This window comes from Columba livia, chromosome 4 (genome assembly GCF_036013475.1).
Source record: "Columba livia isolate bColLiv1 breed racing homer chromosome 4, bColLiv1.pat.W.v2, whole genome shotgun sequence".
Taxonomy (NCBI): Eukaryota; Metazoa; Chordata; class Aves; order Columbiformes; family Columbidae; genus Columba; species Columba livia.
The window spans coordinates 41500375-41522139 of record NC_088605.1 but is presented as its reverse complement, the minus strand read 5'-3'; the positions used below and the strand labels follow the sequence as shown (position 1 = coordinate 41522139).

General features: G+C 36.2%; 1 long non-coding RNA gene across 1 annotated transcript; it reads left to right on the top strand.

The window, feature by feature from the left end:
• Window positions 1–5936: 5936 nt before the first annotated feature.
• Window positions 5937–19933, top strand: LOC110358801 (uncharacterized). Its single transcript, XR_002413546.2, has 4 exons — window positions 5937–6082; window positions 10318–10420; window positions 10743–10821; window positions 18749–19933. It is a non-coding gene; the product is annotated as an uncharacterized LOC110358801 (long non-coding RNA).
• The last annotated feature ends 1832 nt before the right edge of the window (window positions 19934–21765 follow it).

Here is a 21765-nt window from a genome sequence, read left to right as displayed (position 1 = left end):
GTTTCTCTATTTATTTTTCTCTATATATTGTAGCCAATATACAGGCAATGCAATTTTTTTCCATGTCACAGTGGATAATTCAGTTCCAATGCTGATTCAACTCAGGTTTTCAAGTGAGGCTGCCAAACATACCTGTTGGCCATGGAAGCAATTTTTTTCTAATCATGAAAATCTCATGAGCATAGCTGAGATCTAACTCACATTACTTATCACTTCAAAGAGTTAGGTAGGTGAAATATATAAGAAATCCGAGCTTTCCAAGGAGATTAGAAGACCCCAAAGATTAATAATATGTCTCACTAGGGTCCCTGGGAAAGTTTATATTAATATTCTATGTTTTAAATGGTATTCAGTACCAACAGCTTAAAAAAAAGTACAGAAAAAAAAAGAAAAGGAAGTTACAGTCACAGCTGGTGATGCAAAGTGCTTAGATGTTCTTTCACTGCTAAGAGTACAACTCTCAGTTCTGTGTTTCGTTAGTTCTACATTATACTGACACACTGTGAAACAATCCTGGGTGAAATTTGTCAAACAGTGAATTTTTTTTCTGAGATAAAACTTCACTTTCCCACATTGCTTTTTAATGCCAAAAAAACAAACAAACAAAAAAAAAAAAAAAAACCACAACTTATTCTTGATTTACAAGGGATAATATATCTTTTTATATATATTTGAAAGGTTAAGCAAGGAGCCCATGAGCCTCCCCCAGAAGATAAGATCTTATGCCAAATATTATACTGAAGGTCACTTTTTGTTTTTCAGATGCATTTGTTGCTAATGAGGCCCCTGATAACTGATCCACAGCCCTAAGAAAAATTTCTAGGCCTGTCTTTAATTTGCTGTAAGACTGTCATGTTAGACAAAACCCAAAGATGTTGCAGTCATGCAGACAGAATCTTAAGGACTTTATGGCTATCATAAAGACTGGCAAACTGATTCCTTAAGTTTTCTACTTCCCATTTCTCTTCAGTCTGGACTCACTCATGTAGATGATATTGCCTATAAGAAAACAAAGCAGATGTGCTGTAATTCCACCACTTTTCTTTGAATTATTTATTTGAATGGCACAGATAAAAGTACAGCCTAATTGATTCAGCACTGAAAGGTAGGAATAGAAATAAAATTGCTTTTGTGTTTGTCACTGAGAAATAGATTGAAGTCATTTTAGCCTTATTATGGTACAAAATCATTATAAAAATCCTATTAAATCTTCAGATATAAAAGATTTAAAACTTCAGAGCAACAACAGTTCAGACCTATTGCTCTGTAGTTGTGTTTATCAGATGGTATGACTTACACCTGAGTGCTTGCCAACTTGGACATTTCTGCCAACATAGCAAAGATAAAAATTAGAAAGTGCTCCCTGTGTCTCATCAGACAAGGATGACCATACTTTGCTAGTCCATAGGTGTCGAACTGTTACTTTCAGGCTGAGTCACATGTTTACCCAATGCCAAACTTAGTTGGAAAGACCTCTGACACAAAAAGTAAATTAGCCATCATCTGTAGGCAAACAAAATCATAAGAATTACACTAAGTTTATTGTTCTGTACTCACTACACAAGCTCCTTTAATACTGAATGCTTAGGTGTTCTTCTTGTATATGGTTTAAAAAACGTAAGAGCAATGCAAATTATTCCACTAGTTGTATTTTTGTTATCCAAGGTCCCTCCTTGAATTTGACAGTGGAATTCTCCCCTAAAATCCTACCATTCATTGCATCTTATCCTAAGCAAGTGCCCAGGTAATTGTATATATTTAATATATGCATATATGTATGTACACCTGTATCTGTATACATAATGTATATAACTATATATAATTAATTTTACAGACAAACATGTGACTAATTTCTGGTTTTCTCCAACTACAGTTTCTTCATTATCCATTTTGCTAATCAGCAAGCTACTCTGTTTTGTCACTGCTCTTAGAGACAAATCTACAAATATTTGATACGAAAAAGGAGACTTACAGATCCCTTCCCTCAGTTCTGCCAGACAACTGGGCAGCAGCACAGATATATCTGAGGCAACAGGCGGGGAAGAAAGAGTTCCTGTGCAGTCATGGAGCATCACACGAGGGAGTCTAACCTATATCACTCTGTTTCAGAATAAATCATACATTCTTTATTCAACAACATTTAAATAATGTAGAACATAGTCTTTCTTCCTATACTTGTCAGGAAAGCATCCATTTAACATCTACTGTTTAAAACATAAGTAAATACCTGCAAAGAAACCAGGATATTGTATTAACATATTTTTATGGGTTTTCTCCAAATTTTATGGAAAACAGGGGGAGAAAGGAAGGTAAGGACACTATCTTTTCCAACCCCTCCTTCCATATTTAAGACAGAGTTAAAAAAACACCTATCACTTCTTTTTCTGACTGACTTTCTATCTCAAACACCACACCTTAGAAGAATTTATGCATGTATTTTTTTTCTCTAATATAGTAAAGTGAATTGATGTTCAATATAAACATGATAATAGATGTGCCTGTAAAGTCTGCATCCTTGCAAACACTGTGATCTGCACTATTTTGAACCTCAGGCTTCCACTCTGCTTGGAGAACAGTGTCTCAGCATCATAGATAATGTGTATAGGAAACTTGTTAAAATTACTTTTCTTAGTAATTGGGATCCTCACAATTCCCACAGTAATTGGAATCTCTAGGCTGGTAATACATTTACAGATAGAAAATAAGTAGGGCATAACTGAAAAAGGCTGTGAAGATTAATACAGTGCAGTAAAATGAAAACTCATGCATATATCTCCTCCCCTCAACTCTGCTCACTTTGAAGTTGTCAAAAGAATTTATTGCTTCATCCTCTGATCTTGTCATTCCTTCCCTTTGAATTCCCTTTACTACACCAAATGCCATCTTTTCTCCTTTCCTTTCTATCTCAGTCCTCCCAATATTCACCGAGTTGCTAGTTAACAATATCATTCTTATTTTACTTGCCCACTAGATACTTTTATTCTCCTATGCTGTTTTTTTGTAGCTGGGAGATCATTTTGATGATAAAATAAAAAACCACTTGCTTGCTTCCTGAAAAACTTTTAAAATATCTCCTAGTTGTAATGTATCCAATAAGCCACTAATGAGTTGGCAGATAATGAAAAAAACTTATACCTCTATGTATTTAATAAAATAACAAGGAAAAGTACCTAAGGGGTAAGAGAAACACTTGATATAGTTAAAAATTCCCATGTGCTTCCATGTGAAAATCTTCTCACACTTTGTTACTTCCTTTATTTCCTTCATGTTGTTAAAAGGTACATATACCTTTTCCTGTAATCGATATAACTTTCACTTTGTTCATTGATTCTTTCAAAGTGAAGAAAACCACTAGTAAATCCTCCGTTTTAAATAGCCATAGTTGTCATGATTTTTTTGCAGAAAGTATCATTCACTTACATGCCTTGCACGCACCTAACCCTGCATGACCCTGCCCACTGCAAGTTACGTGATGATGTATTTTCTTTCTTTGGTTTCTGATAACACAAATGAAATGCTGGAAATCAATGGCTGCTTGGTGACTACCTATCTTATACAGCAGGCTTTCTCCTGACCTGATTGCAACACCAAAGAGGCTGCTCTCTGGCCAGGCAAGAAAAAAGGGCAACCTTCTTTTTCTGCTGTGTCCATTTGCTTTTCTCTTTCTTTCCACCACAGACAGAATACTTGCTTTTCTTGAAACAGCCCGTTAGTTAAGACACAGGAAAAATGTTCAAAGTCAGTATCACTGGAAAAACAAGAGTTCTTATATTTTTAACCACCCAAGTCTACACTTGATCCCCTGTGGTGAGGCACGTCTCCTCTCTAGTGGGTTATTCTCTCTTCTTGTTAAAAATTATAGCCACATGTGGAAGTACAATAGTAAGGACAAATAATTAAGGTAAAGCCAGTTTCCTTGCTGGCAGAAGCTATTTCTATGTTAAAATGGACACCTGAGTAATAAGTTTATGAGATCATGCACTATGTGCAAAGACAGTGAATTGCACTTTGTGTTAGCTGGCTGCGGAAACCGGGGAAAGTCAGCAGGACTGAGGTGTAGACTGCAGCCCATGGGTAGGGCAAAGTAATCCCAAGGACTTTTTCCCTTGACGTTCTACATTAACTTCTCCTCTGATGCCACAGGACATGCTCGAAAGCTGCAGCAGAGTATGGGCGAGGAATTTGGGTCCAATGGTGCTGAAGGCAGGGCTGTTGCCTGAACACTGCATGTGTCACCGATGTGTCCTGGCCTCTTTCTGCATGAGGCAGTTGCTACAGGGACTTTGGGCAAGTTCCTCCTGGGGTTACTTAGCACTTGGATAAGGATCACAGAATTGCCATGAAACAATAACCACAGGTAGACTCTTTGCATTTGTTTAGGCAAAATGGCTCCTTAGTTCAGCAGGCCATGGTAACATCAAGTTTCTTTTTTTACTTTTTACTTAGTATTTTCATGTATGTGTTGTTTACAGCTGTTATATAGGTTTTGTCAAGTTTATTCTAGGAAGTGATGCAAATTTTTATAGTACCTTGCAAGAATATTTTCTTGTGTAGGAGCAGAACTCAACTAATCAATGCTCTCTACAATGACAGTGGGAACTTTGGCTGAGCTTGGGGGTGAAGGATTCCCCACCCCAGGCTGACATGAACAAACTTTGCAGGTCGGTTTCCTCTAGGCTTACAAAAGAAAGCCCCAGTCCTGCTGAGGAATGTGTGTGGGATGAAGCTGTCTGATTTTGGGGTAGCTAATGAATGAAACTCCTTGTTTCTACAGACATTTCCAAACCTGGCAGTGAGGCCAGCAGGGCAGTGAGGAGCCTGAGCATTCAACTCATGGCAGACTCACCGGAAGTGAAAACTATAGTTCGTTCATCTTTTTGTCAAAAACGAAGGAATAATGTGCTTCTCTCAAAAGCAGCCTGTGAGTCAATATGCTTCAGCTCAATATCTCTGAGACAAAATTTTCTGTAGATATGTACTTGTTTTGCTATTGTGCATTACTTTGTCAGAGGAAAAAGTATTTCAGAAAAGAACAGTTTTCTTTTGACTACCCCTGCTGATACAAAACAATTATTTTATTCGGTTTTCTTCTTTTAGAGTTCTATAAGAGTTAATTATAAATATGTTGAAGTCCATAGATTGTCATTTGAAAATGCAATCTTTTTTGTGGCTCTCATTCCACTAACAAGAAATAAAATATTAACAGTCTGAGCAGTTTCCAGTTGCTTTCTTGGGTTTAAAATCATGTTTTCCATTTCTGAGTAAGGGGAAGGAAACCAGTACAAGTTGATTTTTTTATTATTATTATTTTTTTAAAAAACAAACCAGTAACAACAAAAAAGAAAAAGAGAAAACAAAACAAAAAAACAGTCAAGCAATGTGTAGGAGTATCCTAATATGATTATTCTGACATTTTCTGCCTCATAATCTATTATCACCTTGTACTAGGTGCTCATTCACCTCTTGAGACTTGAAAGTGTCCCTGAGATCTGTAACTTTATCTAGATACCAGTCTGCTAATTCTATGGTCTTGAAAATGGAAAGTCTTTGTATGATCTGTGGTCTATGGTACAGGTATGAGACATGGGGCTCAGGTCAGAACAACAAAAGTAAACTTTATTCCTAAGACAACTATATAGTAGGAAAAGGGCTGGGAGCAGAGAAAGGCTCAAATCAGCAAGAGGTGTGGCTGTGGGCTCCAGCAGACCTCCTGCAGCCTGGTTGTGAGGAGGGGTTCTGTGGAGCTGTGAAGAGACTACAAAGGCTTTATTTTTTCTTGTTCACTCCCTGTCAGTCTGGCCTTTGAAACAACTGCTTTCCTCACATAGCCTGACTTAGCTGAAAAATGGATTGGCCCCACGTAGAGCTCAGACTGCTTATAGACAAATTATAAACTTAGATTTATCAACCCAAACACAATTATATTATTGTTACAGATCCTGTTGCCAGAGCCTGAGCTGCATTAAAAATCAGAGGACATGACTTGAGACTGCTATCTATGAAATAAATTTGAATACTTCTATAGCCGCTGTTTGCAGTCCACAATGTACAACATCATTCCGATTTTCTAACCATCAGAAAGGTCAGTAATTACTTTAAAGTTACTGATATACACACTGAAATTCAGCTCTTCCCCCACTCCCACAAAAGCTTATCTTAGTCTTGACAAGGGTGTGTTTAAGTTGTTCTCATTTTTACGGGCTTATTGCACAAGCCTGGTTATTGTCACCTGGCATGTACAGAAAGGTCAGTCAATGTTTGTAATAATGAAAGATAAGCGTTTATCAAAGTAGATTACTTGCATCTTGTTTACAGTAGGAAGGTAAAAGCAGTTTCTAGAACGACAAAAAAATTAAATCCCCCTCCAAATACCAAAAGACTAGATTGTATAATTTTTATCTCTTCTATAATATTAATCTACCAGTTTTAAAGAAAATTGACATGGTCATCTACTTACATTCAAACAGTACCTGGAACAGAAAGCAGCTTTCTCAAACATTAGTGATCTTGGAGGAGCCTTGTATAGAGTTAAATAGAGTCAAATATTTTAGTAGACTGTATTTCATTTAAATAACCTTCCAAATTGGCTTTCTTTACCATATCCAAACTCCTGACTCAGTTTTCCTATTCAGTAGTAATAAATGAAAACTTTAATGTAAAATTTTACACATTCAAACACCTGCACACACACAGTGACCGCAAGACTAAGAAACAAGCTGTTCCTACCACTTAGTATGGAGGAGTATTTCGTTGAAACACAAGAGTGTTTTGCACATATAAATGGAAAAATCCATCAGTAAAGACAATTTTAAAATGGCTTATATTGGGACTGGGTTAAGTACACATCCCTGGAAGTAATTAAAACACATGTAGACGTGGTGCTAAGGAACATGGCCTAGTGGTGAACTTGGCAGTGTTAGGTTAATGGTTGCATTTGATGATCTTAAAGGTCTTTTCAACCTTAACGATTCTATGACTCTATATACACAGTCATGTGAAAATATATGTACATGCCACTGTCTTGCACACATGATGTGCAACATGGACACCTATTTTGTGGAACTCTCAATATGTGACTGCCTGCATTCACCTAGTTTTGACCTCCTCCCTTTCCCTGTGCCTTCTGATCCATCTCTGCTTTACTTCTAGTGTTACACTGCTCAGATGAGCCTCACAAAAATGTACTTGAAGAGTAAAATAATACGAGTACTTGGAAAACCAAAGAGTTTTACTCATTTTCCATATGAATTTTGTTTAAATCTGAAGCCTATGGAAAGAAACATATGACCCACAAACTCAGTGTCTAGAAAACTAATAAGTAAATAAAGCTTGATTGTAGAACAGGGCATAATCTTTCATTTGCATTCTGTTGTCAAAGAATGCTATAAAATCATTTGGATGATTCAGGTTCACTGAAACATTTTGCTAATTTACAATATCTAACTGAACTACTGTGACAAAAACAAAAATCTAGCAAACTCAAAACCTACAGATTATTTCCTTAATTTGAGATTTTTTTCATTTAAAATTTACTTCAGTTTTCAGTTTTAAAAAAATAACAAGTGAAAACAAACCTCAGAACTGATATGAAACCTTTGGATTGTAACATTTGATGGATAGCATAATTTTTACTGTTCTCTCTTTGGTCTTCATCAGATTTTTCAAATCTTCTTTTTAACTTCCAATTACATAGATAATAAAAAGCGTTTCTTGAGAAAAATACCTGAGTTGGATGAGCATAGTACTATATATGAAAATCTGTAGATTGTATATGATGGAGTACAAAAGGATACAGTAGTGAAATAACTTTTGAATAAATGTAATAAATTTTGTTGTGCTTGGTGACACAAACTCTGCCAAATCAGCATTCTAGAGGGAAAAAAAGGGAAAGAAAAAGGGACAAAAAAGGTAAAAAGAATCAGAAGTATTATAACACCTTGACTGAATGAAGAGAGTAAACTGACTTCTTTTGTAATGTTCACAGGGAAGAGCTGGAATAGGGAGCTGGCCTGCAGCCCCGGGGCCAGCACAGTGAACATACATGAGTTACAAGGTGGGAGGGTGCCCAGGCTCATTATTCATGTGTTTCTGTACACCATAATTTTTTTTTTTAAGTCAGGGAACATGCAAATAAACTTGACTGGTGCTGTAGTGTCCCAGTGACCCAGATCTTTTCTGTCGCCTTTGATTCTTGCATCCTGCTGAGTTGTTTTACCTGTCCCAGAGCACTGCAAATCAATAAGTATTGGTTAAGCAATTGATCATTTTGCAAATACAATTTGTGACAAGACAGAATCAGACCTTCAAATCTGCCAGGGTAACAGGGAGAAATTCACTCAGAGTACTCAAAGGACTGATGCTGTGGCTGTTTCTTCACATTTTCCTACTATGGTTGCCAAAATCCTTATTTTCTGATTAACCTCACTGAACTGTGACAGTTCTTTCCCTCTTTAATTAAGGCAGTTTTAAATGGCCCTCTGTGGCCCTCTGTAGACCAGATCTTCACTAGCTGCAAGTTGATACGAAGGACCTGCCTTGATCCAGATGGAGCTTTCTCATTAATGTCAACAGAGGATTCAATGGCTTTGAGTCAGACACTGCCATACTGCTCCCTGTAGTGCTGATAAGACAAGACGACCATTTACGTAACTAAAGGATGCAGGATATGCACCTTTGATTATAAGCCCCGTGATAGAAGTAACCTCTGTGGTTTCATTGATGTTATTTTGTCTGAAAAGTATTATGTACTTGCTGCTGTGTAAATTAACTACATATATGTAAGCATATAGAAGAATCTTATCTGAATCTTATCTGTTGTTAATAATGTTTCCTTTCTCCCTCAAGTAAAACTCCAAACTTGTACAATCACAGTGGGTAATGAAAAAAAAATCAGTTGTTGGAACTTTTAATACTTTTTATTAGTCAAAAGTAAAGGATAGTTTACATTCCTATCTATAAATCAGATAAGGCTTAAGATAATTTATAGGAACAGAGAATAACAAGTTATTTTTAAGGTATCTCAGACTATAATATAAATATTTATATACCCAAAGTCTCTTATCTCTTGTAAGAGTTTCCTGGGGTCAGTGTTAAAAACTAACAGTGAGGATGACTTCAGGAAACCCTTTGACTTCTAGTAGGTCTGGTGTGACCATCAGGATGAAAGGTGTGAAACCTGAGCTGAACCAACTAGGAAGCTTCTGAACTCAGCAAACAAGAGCCTGGGCCAGCATATTTCAGGGTCCTGCTTCATGAATTAGTGAAGGCAGAGGCAGATTGACAGGGGTGGTAGAAGGTCTGCTGGGAACTGAAGAGAATGGTACAACAGAATAGGGGCAAGTTGCTGAACAGAGAAATTGCACAGTCACTGGTCTCTATGCTTTGAGGTCTGGCTGTGGGACAAGTGCAGTCAATGCTGGAGCTCCATCTCCAAAGGAGCCAGGGAGAGGAGAATCACAGAATCACAGACCTTGAATGTTCATCTAGTCCAATCCCCCTGTCAGAGCAGGAACACCTAAATGAGGTTGCACAGGAAGGCGTCCAGGTGGGTTTTGAATGTCTGCAGAGAAGGGGTCTCTGCAGTCTCCCTGGGCAGCCTGTTCCAGTGCTCTGTCACCCTCACCGTGAAGAAGTTTCTTCTCAAATTTAAATGGAACCTACTGTGTTCCAGTTTATACCCATTGCCCCCTGTCCTATCATTGACTGTCACAGAGAAGAGCCTGGCTCCATCCTCACGACACTCATTCTTTACATATGTATAAACATTAATGACGTCACTCCTCAGTCTCCTCTTCTCTGAGTTCAAGAGACCTAGCTCTCTCAGCTTTCCTCATAGGGGAGGTGCTCCACTCCCTTAATCATCTTTGTGGCTCTGAGAAGGTCCATACTGGTACAGACTGAGTTTCCTAGGCTTTTTCAGGACAGGGAAACAGAAGATAAAGTCCAAAGAGGGTGAGATGTGAAAATTCACGGAAAAATTATTTTGGCTCCTTCCACAAATATTCAAGACAATTTGGAACTTTGAAATGTGTGTATAATGCTTGGGCTATATTTGTAGATCAAAAGCAAAAAAAAAAAAAAAAAGTAATTTTAATACAGTTTACAGGTCAACATTATTTTCTATACTTCTTCATGTTCATCTCATAGTTTTGTCTGTTTTTATTTAAGATTATGATGACTTTAAGCAACAGAATTTAATATATGCATACAATAAAGAGTATAAATATATTAGCATAATTAGAAGTACATGTATACTGTAAGTTAAAGCTATAATGATTGCGCAGTACCAGCCTGAGGCTAAATCTTCTTTTATTATAGTTGGTGTTCAACAGACAACACTACTTGGTTCATAATAAACAAGCCTCTACAGCTATTGGTTCATCACAGTGGACAAGCTCATTGACTGTGTAAAGATGTAGGTGTAAGTGTGACTATTTTTTAAAATTTTTACATTGTAGATTGAAATATTCCTACATTGTTTAACTCACTATTTCTTCCCAGATGTTTCTGGAAATATAATTCGGGGATATTTCATTCTTGTTTTTAATATAGGAAGAGTTATTTAACATATTAATAGTTTCCATTCCAAAGTGACCTTTATTGTTACCAGTGAAATCATGTATTTCCTACCATGCTGTCTTGTTTCTAGTGTAGAGAATTTACAGTAGCACACATCAAGCAGGAAACAATAATTATCAAAGTGCTAACAGCAAACTTTTTTTTCTTAAATTGCTTTTCCTCAGATTCTTCTGGAACCTTTTCATCTGACCTTACAGCTTTATGATCAACATTTTCTGTGCACCATTGCTTACAAAGGAAATGGTATGTGATGAGAACAGTGAAAAACAAAAGTTCAGTTATAAAATTTATGTACTGATTAATATCAATATATTACATAATATCGCCTAAGTCTAAGCAATCCTTACGACTAAGCTGAGTTTCAGTACAGGAGAAAGACCAGGAAGGCAATGTCTCGTATGGAAACTGAGCTGTCTTGTACCAGAAGATACAGTTCCATCAGCAAATATTGCACTGAATATTCTTTAATTAGAAGTACAACAGTCTGTTCCTGCCATAACCTGTGAGACTTACAGTTTCATCTGCAAAACATTTATCTATACATAAGACTATTTGTAATGTAGTCTCAAACAGGGCAAGATAATTTGCCCTCATGATTACAGGGTTAACCTCACAGAAACCCCACAAAAGCCAATCTTTCCTCTCACAAAGTTATAGAAAATTAGGTCAAAAGTGTCATAAACTTGTGGATCTTTTTGGCACAAAAAGAGAGCCAAAAATCTCAGATCTGCTTTTTCGAAAGTTGGATTCTGAGAAGCAAGAATGCTGGAGAAAAATCTGGAAGGAGACTTGACGACTGAAAAAAGGCAATGAAAATTAAAAAAGAAAAAACACAACACATCATCCCTGACAGTGGAAAAAAATGTATTTTCATTTATAATCCCAGGTTTGAATCACACTTTTTCTGCTCATCTCACATTTCAAGCCACTCTTGTATAAAGGAAATACCTACTTAATCAGACCGCACAAAACAGAAGAACAAAGATGGCATTTTCAGAGAATTCATCTGGACTGTGGGATACCACATACCACATACCAACCCATATCCTCCTTTTTTCAGCACAATAGACTTAAACCTGTACTATCATCATCCTTTACACCCTCATTCATGTTTACTTGAGGTGTGAGTCTTAATTTTTTTGTACTTCTATTTAATACGTCCATATACACTAAGAGTGACAGTTTGCATGTCCGTCCCTGAGAGAGAAGATTTGCATATTTGTTATTCTCATGTAAATCTCAGTGTGTTATAGACAGCATGGAGGTGCTTGAAGATAGTCCGACAGAAACTGGTTCAGACCTCAGAAATAGCAAGGATTATATCTTAAATCTTAGTATCTCTGTTGAATTCCCTAACCATTTTCCTGTTGAGTAGACAAGAGCAACTAAATTATTATTATTATTGTTGTTGTTATTATTGTTATTACTGTTATTACTATTATTATTATTTGTGGAAAGTAGTCTTATTTGAGGTCCATAACTTTGGAAAGTAGTAGATTACAAGATATGATTGTGATTATGAATCAGAAGCAGAACTAAACAGATTTATTCTCAAATACCTCTTACAAATGAGGTACAGGAAACACGAGCATCCTCAGCATTTCTTAAACATCCCATTTACAGTGTCCTCCACCTTTGTAGACTCCAGACTTCAGTGCCTATATTTCCCTGTAAAGAGTAATGAGTGCTTCAATTATGCATAGTCTTTTCATGCCTGAAGGTAGCTTCTTGTCCACTAAATATGTTTGGAATGAGAAATAAATATTTGGTAATAAAAGGAGAAATCATAGGAGAAAAGGAATGTTTTTCTAGGACTTAGTAGTGGATTAAGAAATTAATTTGCCCCAGCTCACCTCTAACAGTCTACAGTACTTATCTATCAACTTTGGTGTCTATTTCTTTGTAGATTTTTCTTTTCCTATACTTTTTTTAAAAAGTAGATTTCAGTCTTGTATTAGTTTTCATTACAAAAGAAAAATATTTGGTCTGATAAATTTGACTTCAAGGGCAAGGGTTAATCTCTTCGATATAGAGTATTTCTGAAGAGAGACTCCCTTTAAGAGAGAGGAGATGTAATTTTATAGAGAAGAAAAGGCACATCAAGATTTTTTTTGGCAATCCCTGCCTTTCTAAAGAAAGGCAAATAAGCTACAAAGACACTGTCTGTGGGCAAAGGTGTCTTCTAAACATCCAGAAAAGGCAAGTCAAACTGGATTTTTCTGAAATGGTTATAGCAATTGTGATTAAACAGACACTTTAAAATAGTAATAAAGTTTGATTTTTGATAGAAAAACATTAAAAAAACTGTACTAGCACTGCTATAAATGTCTTAAACCACCACGAGTTTGAGGTTTTTAAACTTGTCTTCATTTCAGTTCTTTCCTGTGGCCATGGTTTTGCTGCTGGGGATACTGAAGGGGTGAAAAAGACTTTAACTGTCTTTAAAAGATTCATCTGAACAAATGTTACGCTCTCCAAAATCAATTACTACATTCCCTATTGTCTACTGAATAATACATAAGTGCACCAAATGTAATTCCATTGACGTCTGGTGATTTCTTCATTCCTATGAAGGAGATTTTATTTTTCACTTTAACAGCTCATGATTTATATCAGTGAATAAATTGTTTCTTAGTCCCCAAAGAGTCTTTATAAACAACTCTGGCCTCTATGACCACACGATTGTTATCTATTGCTACAGTAGCACAGTAACACACTCAAACAATGGTTCGTAGACACCAGTGTTGCAGCAGAAGTGCTTTTATGTGGTTCGGTTGAAAGCTTTTCTCTGAGGGATAATCGTATCCCTAGTCATTAAGAAGAAAGAAAAAGAAATTAAGTTCATTGCAGCTGTATTAAGATGCAAACAAAAAAAAAATTGAAGGGGATGGGCTGTTCAATTTTAGTAGGTGTTTGTCTCAAATACTGTGTAGAGTCTGTTTCACTAAAGCTACTGTTTTCCCTAAATTGCTGCCCTGTCCTATGGCAGAAGTAGATTCTTCAGGCTTTTCCTGGGTAACCTGTTTTGTTTCAAAGGAATTTCTAAAGCTATAGAGTGTCTTCTTTTACCGATGAGGAGAAGCCCTAAGTAACCACTGTCTGTGCACCCAACATTCAACATAAGGTTAGTCAGTTTTCAGACTAATCTATAAACAGGACTCAGGTGTCCCAACACTGGTGACATGGCGTTTGAATCAGGTCCCAGAAGATTTCACAGCGTCCAAGTTAGACACCTCACTAGCTATGTGGTAATACCAAAGGACATCAAAATTATGCTGAAAACATCACAGCAGTCAGGGAGAAAAGCTAACTAAAGAAAAACAGTGAAGACAAGAGTGCCTCAAATCCCAGCTTGTACCAGAATTTCAACACCTGCCTCTAGCCTGTGTGAGAGCTAGATTTGCTTTCCTCTTCTTTCTAAGACGATCTGAATGCACAGCCTCTTTCCCAGGGATTGCCATGGATTCACTTCTGTTAGTGGCACAGAGGTATGTACCACCCGCACATCCCCCTTTCTTCAGCATACACTACCTCACCCGCACCCCAAGAATTGTATTATTTCCTTTTAAGTGAACAGGCATTCAGATTTGGGTACTGTAGGGGTTTATCTATTCCAAACCACACCTTTTCTTTGAAAACTAAATTTAAAAGTTTGGAGCTCTCTCCAGTATTAAAAAAACCAAACAAAACTGCAAAACTGTCATTCTAGCAACAAAAGCAATAATACATCTACAGACAATCTTAACAATGTGTATGTTTTGGAATTTCAACAAGACTCACTTAAAGCATTTGTAGACACTATGGAAGAGCGCTTCTGATGTTGTGATTCAACTGAAAAAAGTAAAGAAATGGTCCTCTCTCTGGTCCTATAGTTGGTCCACATTGAGTGATTAAATTGTTTTTGACAAATCATTTTCAAAAGTTCTTCAACTGTGTTCATCCTGCACGAAGTGTCCACAGCATGACAGCAAGCTTCCACTGGGAATCATTTTACACCTATGTAGAATGAAAGTTTAAAAAAAGTCCTGTTTCTGTAGAGTTTTACACCTAGTCAGTAAAGGTGTAAATAATGTCAAGACTCAGGGAATGTAATTTTAGTTATGCATCCTATATAAAACAAGGAGATGAGTTCATTTGTATTTTGCATGTTTTCCTTTCTAGCATAAATATTTACAAAAATCTGGACTTTTAGAAGTCAGTGTTTTACAACTGGAGTTAAAACTACAGTGGAAAACTCTTTTTTTACATTTTTAAAATCATTATTATTATTTCCGTCTATAGATGTATATACAAAGATGTTTGTTTCGAAAAAAGTTCTGAGTCCAGTCTGTCATAGTTAGATCCTGTAGATGCATTTCTCAAATCAAGATAAGAGTTACATTTTGAATTATAACTCACTTGTAACTTTTGACTCAAAATCACCTAGGTTAAATTGTAATGGGTTTTGTGAACATCATACTTGAATCATTTGACAGATGTCTGGTTAACACAAAAAAATTATAGAGGCACGCATATGGACAATGAATACTCTCTGTATTTTCTTTCTTTTGTTATGTAAAAGACTAATCCATAACTAAATCCTTAAATAGGGGCTTTCAGGTTTTGAAAAGCATAACTAGGATTGTCATTTTTAGATCATAATTCAGTATACTTTTCCTTTGTACAGCATTGGGGAAAAAAATGAACAAATAATGCAAAATTAGTCACCTCTTGTAAGAAAACATTATTTGGTCTCCTTTTCCCCTATTAATAAGATTCCAGTCAAAATTGCTGAACACTTTGGCTATTGTTTCAGAAATGCAATATTTCTTCAAGAAAGTCTATTTTGTAGTACAATTTGAATAGAAACAGGTCTGGAACATAAAATAACCATAAATTCAGATTGAAGGAGAATATTTGGATGTCAATAAAAGCAGTAAGAAATATTTTTTAGTAAGATTTTAAAAGTTTTACTAGATTTTAATGTTCTTTTAATTCACATGAATTAGTACTTTTTCTTATAGTAGATTATAATTTACTGCAAATACTACAGATGCAATAAATCTAGATCAGGATTATTTAAAAAGCATCTAAAAAAGTTAGCCAGAGTTGATCCTTATTTTTGAAAAACGAGCAATTTGAAAGCAACAACTACTTATTTTTGAAAATACTGCATCACCAACAGCGTCACACCTTGCTTTTGAAAACATCATCTGACTCTGTCAAATAGCCAAGAAATGTTAATTTGAAGGTCTACACCATCCAAAAACTTGGCTCACAGATGGATCTCAGTTTTGTTTGACAAGTGCTACTTTGTCCCTGGGCTCTCTCTTGGACTGAAGAAAATGGTTTCCTTCAGGAAAAAATCCAGGTGTTGGTCTAGTGACAGTTCATTAGAGATCTTTCTCAATATGAGAGATGGATGTGACAAACAGCCTGTGGCAGGGGCTTTTTCTCTCTGACCCTCACAGGTCTGTGAAGGTAGTTCAACAGGCCTTTGACTCATACACATGTCCACATAAGTACCTTGTGTCACATTTGTGGCATTAAATGGAGCAAACCTTTGATTTCATGCTATATACAACTACAACACACAGTTCTGTTCTGAATTACAAAGAAAAGAGAATGCAAAGGAAGAGAAAGAATTACAATTTCTGAGGGCCACAGCCACCCAGAAGAGGTCTGAACTGGGATCTGGACTGACCTGCAGTCTCCAGAGCTTTTGGAAAGCAGACAGAATCCAGTCTGCACTGCTTGGGAGGAAGGCAGGGGCTTTGCCCTGGTTGGGGAAGGATATACAAGTGTCAGGCTGGCATGGCTGAAGCATATTGACATGTCTTACTAGCACAAGACAATATTTGCTTTTGTTGATGAGAGGAAGAGAGGAGCTAAAATAGGTGAAATTACCTCCTTTTAGGTCTAATCCCTGTTTGCTCTGTCTCTGGGATACAAAAACACGTCCCAAGCGCTTGTCGAAATGAAAGCCCTCCTGGTCTGCCCCTCCTTTCTGCTGATTTAAATGCTTTATATAATTCAAATGAGCAAAAGAATAGGTGAAGCTCTCATCCCAAGTGTTTACATAATAATTATGACCTATCATACAGGCAGTACTCTCTTAAACAACTAGAAGAGTGCGAAGTCCAGTAAGGAAACAGTCAGACTGCCATCTAAAGGAGACCAGATTGCAAACCAGGCACAGGAACTGCAACAACCAGAGCTTTAAATCTGACATTTTCTGTTTCCATACGCGTTACCAACATAATCCTCTCATGGCTGAAGCAAGGCCCATGGGCCTTTTCTCTCTTTGCATAATTTTTTCTGTATTAAGACTCACAATACTTATCAGATGTGTTGATGATAATTATTAAGAACTTGTTAATAGCTCACTAGAGTGCTGTTCTATAGGAATTAAGCAGAATTATTATTTTTTACAGTGATTAAAAATCCTTGATAATAAAATTTATAAAATAGTCAAAGCATTGTCTCTGTGTGGTGGGTAATAACAATTCCAATAATTAAATCCAAAAGATGGCTATCAGAAAACTTAACAAGTTGGATAATTTTCAGCTCCTTGTTAAGTGAAACCCTTGATTAACATTTCCCAGTTAGCTGCCAAGAACATTTATAAGGTTCATTAAGAGAGGCCATTCAGAGTAAGAATACACTGACAGGCAAATTGGAGAGGGGTCATAGAATACATTTTAAATTATTTATTTACCTCAAAACCAGATGCTAGCAATAATGCAGTATTTTTCTCAATATATATGTGTGAACATAGGAGAATATCTGGCTGCCATGTCTTTGTCAAGCGTCATCAAGGTGTTTCTATAAAATATGCAAGTTTTAATAATGGTTTACTGGAAAAAAGATTATGCCAAAGCAGTTATGGCCCTAGCAACATAAGAAAAGAAGTCTAACTCCTTGTGATTAAATTTAGAAAGCTGACATCTATGTGTTATATCTATAATTTATCTGTCAATGAATAAGAGAACTGGACTGTTTCTAAAATAAACATTCATAAAACAGCTAAATTTCCATTGCTTCAACTCCCCCATTACTGTTGTTAATAATTTCACCTCTAACTGGATTTGTATTGATGTCAGGATGAATATCTACATTATAGCCATCCTCTGCATTTAGTTAAAAGAAAAAGATACTACTTCTTTTTCCTCGGATTCAAACTGCAGACAGGAACTTCAATATACTTACCTGTAGCTAAACTAGAGCATATTTCTGAACGTCCTCTGTGGATTACACTTCATCTCATTCACCTGAGTTAGAGATTTAATTTTAATGAAACTGTCTTCATTGATTACAACAAGCACGCTATTAGTTTAAGTATTTTTCTTGGAAAACTAAAAGTCATAACCTTTTTGCACTGTAAATGAAGGGACAGTCATATAGTGAATTGCCTGTGTGATAGGAAATGGTTTTATCCAGAGCCTGTCCAAAATGAGACCCAAGCAAACAAGTTTTTATTCTAAAGCAGAACAAATGAAAACATATAAAGGGAAGAGCTGCTGTGCTGTAGTTCTGTCATTTCCTTAATGCATGGAAATAATTACCATAGAAAGCACCAATAGCATAAAATAGCCTTTTGAGAGGCTGTTTTACGATTCACTATTGTGTCTTCTGAAGGACTTGAACACAAACACAGGCTTTTTCACCTCACGCAAATGCTTTATCTATGGATTTTCTTAATGGGTGCAGGGGTCTGCTCTCACGAGACACCTATTGAAGATGCGCCTAACTGATCAGAATGACACTGATGTTGTCATGTTACAAATTCTGTTTTTATTTAGAGCTAAATATGAAGGCTGCACATTTTCATGTGATGTTTTCAAGTTAAACTAAATGAATAGAAAGCAAACTTACAATTTAATTCAAAAGTTAAGCAAAAATTAAGGAAGCTAGGAAGTGATTTCAAAATATTAAGAGCAAATTATGTGGGGTTGTTTTGTTTTTATTTTGTTTTGTTTTCTGAAAGCATGTAATTGTTCAAAGCCTGCAACAACATGTCAGCACACCACCCATCTGCAAGGAAAACATGCTTGCAGATTTAGGCTGAATTTAAGCCTCAAAACAGTGTGCAGCTCATGGCAATCAGATATTTGTGTTGTAACTGACCGTGTGCTTCATGTGCTCAACTGAAATGTGTGCCTGACTGTGCAAAAGTTTTGCTTTATTTCAGGGCCAATGTTGAACTGAACATCTGAACTGACTGCTGAAGATGGTACAGCAATAATCATGCTTGAGAGCTGGTTTGAGGAGCTGCTGCTTCTGAATTATGAACTTTCACCCGGTTGACCGGAGTAGCTGCGACTAGCACACAGCGACAGTCAAATGCAGGTTCATACCATGGAAAAGTCTCCCAGCCACCAAGCCAAGCTTTCATGTTCTGCGAAGAAAGCTGTTACAAGACAAACCCTTCCCCCTAATAATGACTGCTATGAGAAGGCATCATTTTCACAACAGTTATATACAAAGAGGCGAGCTATGCAAATGGGAGAAATACAGAGTATTTATCTGAAATACAGCTGTAAAAATCAACATTTGACAGCAAAGGAGCCATATATCACATGAAAATATTGTTTTTGAGCAGGACAGGGCAACTGAAGATAATATGGCTTTTGTGTAACACACCCTGTCTCTGAGGACGTAATTAAGAAGTTGTATAACAAAACTGAAAGCCCTGTAAGACACAGCCGGAGTTCCAACTTGTGGATAATTGCCATTGCTGTGGAGGATGTATGAGGTAACATGATTTGCTTCATAACAGAGCTTTTATGAGGCTTGTTTGGAGCAGAAATTTCTACCAGCCCTATTAGAACAAGTGCAAGCATATAGTAGAAGCCATAGAATACTGATAAATAGCTGTACAATTATTTATACAAGGGCTGAATCTTGACTGAAAACCCTGTGCACCTTGGAGGAGAGGAAGAAAGTATTTCCAGTTTCAAACCTATAAATCTTTCATGCCTCTAAATGTGATGTTTTGTGAGGCAGTCTGAAAGAGGTACTGTCTTGATGTTGATGAAGTGCTGTGATAAAGGATTCACTTCCTATGTATCTATGAGATAAATCTGAACAATAATTATTTCAAAGGCTTGAAAGTATCAGGTGTGTAATTCTGACAAGAAGAATATGATGAAATTCAAAAAGTTGAAAAATTCTTTTCTCATTTCACCATGAGGAAGGAATCACTGACATATCAAACACAACAAAACTCTATGAATACATATAGGAACTGACTGGAATCTAGGAAGTGTATTATGAGAAAATAACATATGTACAAGGATTTGGATAATCTATCTGGATGCTGGTAAAAAAATAACCTGTTTACTTAATCATTAAATACTGCTTTTCCATACTTTCATTTCTTGTGTTTAAGTTATTTTTTAAAATATGTAAGTATATAAAATGACTTAGGTTTAAAAAGTAGTTTTATCAAGACATTATTTTATTTAGTTAATAATTTAAAACTAAGTTCCAATATAAAAATAACATTTCCTGAAGAATTGCTGTTTTATTTAAAGCAATCTCATTAAAAACCAAGATCTTCAATTAAATAATAGATGCATTATAGCTAGCTAAGTAAGCTGGACCATATCCTAATATGAAGTTGTTTTCAATGTATTTAAGTAGCTTTTTTCTACTACTGAGATTTTATGTGCTTTCTAAGTTATTTTTTTTAAAAGCTTTCAGGGATTTTCCTCTCTATCAACTTTGATGCAGTATCGCATCTCCCATAATGTTTTTGTAGTTCTTGGCAATACAGAATGACAGACAGGTACTTGCATTACTTTACATGTTTGTAGAAGCAGCGTTTGAAATCTAAAACCACCAAGGCTGTAAAGATCATAAAAAACAATCTACTTCTTACTTTCAGTTAATAACAGCTATTTTTGAACTGGTTCATATAGCTTTCAGGATATGGGGGAAATAGATAATTTTCTGTTTATAAGCCCCTATGTAGAGTTTGTGTAGAGTCAGTTTTATCTTTAGATGAGAACAGGAAGATATGAATAGCATTCAGTGAGAACATTTGCAGGATGAAGAACTGCTTAGTGCTATTGAGGACAGCAAAATTAAGCCATTGAGCTAAACTGAAAATATTTACTCACGTTGAGAACCACTTTTATTTATCACGCAATCAAAATGTGCTCAAGACAAACTTACTGACTGAAAAGAACTTCTCATTGAATAGTTGCTTATTTGTGGCAGTTACATGGTGGATGTTCTAAGGGGCTTTCTGTTATGTGAGTCAAATTCGAAACATAGCATCAAGGTATGAGAATCTATTTAAAAGACAGTCATATTATTTATCAGGAACTGATATCAACTATGAAATCAAGCTGACTCCATAGGAATAAATGAACATCTTTATAGCAATGCATCACTACATTAGAAAAATGAATGGTTTGATTTTCAGTATACATTAGAAGAGACCTAAAAGTATTTTAATACTATAGCAGGAGGTAAAGGGAATTTAGACTGAGTGCTGTGTGAGCTTCAATAGCCTGTTGGAAAGAAGAATTTAAATCTCTTTTTCAAGAGATGAGTAATATGGGTTTGAACTTTACCATCCAGAAAACAGAAATAAATGCCAGTCTTCCATGTGCTGCATGAAAACTCTTAACAGATGGAGAGATATAGGCAAGTAGTGTTCCTCTGAGGCTTCTGACTTTTGTGCAAAAACTAGGTACCTTGCTGCTCAGCACTTGAGACCAGTACCCAGACCTAAGTATGACAATCTGAAGTGGCAAAAAGTGCTTTACCGCAGAGTTTAATGCATGACGGGTTTGAGATTTAGTTTTGAACTGGGTAGCCAAGGCCCAGGTTAAACAGGACTTGAAAATCATTTAAGAGGACAGAAAGGTGGAAATACCCTCAAGCAATTCAGAATTACAGATTTTGGAAGTACTAATGTGCATAGTAATTGTATTCATTGCCTCTAGAGAACAACAGAGTTATGCTTGTGCACAGATGCTTTATGGGTATGACTTCTTGTATTCTCATGATTTTAAATAGTCTTTAGATGAAGACCTGACCTGGAAAAAGGAAAAATAATGCATGTTTTCACCCAAGAGCTAACATATTCTTTACTCCAAAATTCTGTGTCAGGTCAGATTCTGTATTTCAGCTAGTTCACATGGCAGTTACTTTTATCACAAGATCTACTTTTTTCTTAAAATTCTGTGTTCCGAT